General features: G+C 57.2%; 1 non-coding gene across 1 annotated transcript in view; it reads right to left on the reverse strand.

The window, feature by feature from the left end:
- LOC126112742 (small subunit ribosomal RNA) overlaps positions 1-73 on the reverse strand; it is a 1,909-nt gene extending 1,836 nt beyond the window's left edge. The window contains exon 1 of the ribosomal RNA XR_007524547.1: positions 1-73. This exon is cut by the window's left edge and continues 1,836 nt beyond it. This is a non-coding gene — a ribosomal RNA (small subunit ribosomal RNA).
- Between the last annotated feature and the right edge of the window lie 2,427 nt (positions 74-2,500).

Genomic DNA, 2,500 nt, shown 5'->3' on the forward strand with positions numbered 1-2,500 from the left:
GCGGCTTGTACTGAGACATGCATGGCTTAATCTTTGAGACAAGCATATGACTACTGGCAGGATCAACCAGGGAGCTGCGTCAACTAGAGCTGAGCAGCCGGCCGCCCGGGAGTGTGTCCCAGGGGCCCGCGCGAACACGCAAGCGTCCGCTCAATTATTCTGCAAACAGGAGGAGGCTGAGCTCCCCTGCACAATACACCTCGAAACCCTCTCAGGTCCCGGCGGCGCGCAGCGCCGTCCTAAGTACTTGGTCGGGTTCGAGAGAGGCGCAATCGCCCGGAGTTAGGCGAGTAGACGCTTTAGGTGCGACCACCCGTGCTCCCAACTGAGCTTGCCGCTGCCGACAGAGGCCCGGGAGCGTGCTGTCGTGGCATTGCCGGCGGGAGACAACACGCGCCACCTACGGTGACCGGCAGCTCCAACGCCAGCGCCACAGAAGGGCAAAGGCCCCACGTGGGTGCCGAAGCGAACTCTCCCAGCACAGCGCACGTGCCAACACGTCTGCACAACTGCGATACAAACCACCAGCGAGAACCGCTGGGGCGACCGAGCAGCAGACGGCGTCGCGGCGCCGAGTGCCGGGCGGCGGCGCATCCTCAACGCACACAGTCCTCAGTCGGACCAGCACACTGCAGATGTCCACCGCGCTTCGCACCGGGCCCGCGAGGACCCACTTTGGCCGCCCGGCGCCGCGCGCAGGGTGCCCCGGCGCGCAGCTGCGCCGCCTGCCGCGTCCGTCGGCCGGCGCGCCTGCCACTGGGCGCCCCCACCAGCCGGCTGTAGCGCGTGCGCCCACGCACCGCGCGGCCAGCACGCCGGGCGGCCCCCCCTCACCGGCCGGGGACGGTCCCACCCAGCCACCGCCGCGTATCGCTTCACACACAGATGTGCCCTTACTGATTTACCTCCAGCAACAACAACCGCACCACAATGGGTTTACCAGTTGTTCATTTGCGTTGCGTCACGTCACCAGCAAACGTAGACGTCCATCCCAGTTTGCAAATGCAACGATTATTGCATACCTGTCTGTTAGGTGTCACGACACACTACGTCTGCCCACATACACGCAACAAAATGTGCACGACTAGAGAACACGTGGGAGGTGGCCCCCTACGTATGCGATGTCCATTACGAGACCGACTGTCAACCAGCATCTGTACCATGTCGCAGATGTGGAACGCGGTGCACCATGCTATCACACTGTGTGAGAAGAGACGACTACGTTTGAATACACGCGCCACTACATCAACAGACGGCTCATGCTGATCGCCATCCAGGGCGTCCGTTACTCCCACACGTCTCTATGGCGTACCACACTGCAATGTAGCTGTTATGGGGAGACGGCACGTGGCTGAGTGCACAACATTTGGACCGTATGGTTCGCTGTTGTTGGGCGCAGTCGTACGGTCACACATGTGCCACAGCGTATCATTCAGTACATACGGACCTATGTGCAGTACAATGTGAGGATTAAGCTTACGATATCAGCGGACAGTGGACACAGGCCGTACCACGACGTAGACTGAGCGCTTCGACATGCGAATGCCAGTGAACAGCTGCGAAGGGCATTGAACACGCAAGCACCTGAACGACCAGCGTGCGAAGGCAGGGTGGAGGGGGGGGGGCGATGTACATCCTGCAGTTGTCCACATTACAGTGTACAGCGGGAGCATGTAAAAAGTAAGCAACACTTGCGAAGTGTTCAACATGAAACGACACACAAGAGGGTGGGCGGTGCGAGTAGCGAACTATATTCAGAGGGTTGTGGTTAGACAACACTAGATTAATGTAACGTGTCATATGCCAATTACAGAGCAGGTTAAGGCACAACGTGGGTTAGGTTAAGGCACAACGTGGGTTAGGTTAAGGCACAACGTGGGTTAGGTTAAGGCACAACGTGGGTTAGGTTAAGGCACAACGTGGGTTAGGTTAAGGCACAACGTGGGTTAGGTTAAGGCACAACGTGGGTTAGGTTAAGGCACAACGTGGGTTAGGTTAAGGCACAACGTGGGTTAGGTTAAGGCACAACGTGGGTTAGGTTAAGGCACAACGTGGGTTAGGTTAAGGCACAACGTGGGTTAGGTTAAGGCACAACGTGGGTTAGGTTAAGGCACAACGTGGGTTAGGTTAAGGCACAACGTGGGTTAGGTTAAGGCACAACGTGGGTTACGTTAAGGCACAACGTGGGTTAGGTTAAGGCACAACGTGGGTTACGTTAAGGCACAACGTGGGTTACGTTAAGGCACAACGTGGGTTACGTTAAGGCACAACGTGGGTTACGTTAAGGCACAACGTGGGTTACGTTAAGGCACAACGTGGGTTACGTTAAGGCACAACGTGGGTTACGTTAAGGCACAACGTGGGTTACGTTAAGGCACAACGTGGGTTACGTTAAGGCACAACGTGGGTTACGTTAAGGCACAACGTGGGTTACGTTAAGGCACAACGTGGGTTACGTTAAGGCACAACGTGGGTTAGGTTAAGGCACAACGTGGGTTAG

The sequence above is a fragment of the Schistocerca cancellata genome, unplaced genomic scaffold (assembly GCF_023864275.1).
Source record: "Schistocerca cancellata isolate TAMUIC-IGC-003103 unplaced genomic scaffold, iqSchCanc2.1 HiC_scaffold_222, whole genome shotgun sequence".
NCBI classification, from domain to species: Eukaryota; Metazoa; Arthropoda; class Insecta; order Orthoptera; family Acrididae; genus Schistocerca; species Schistocerca cancellata.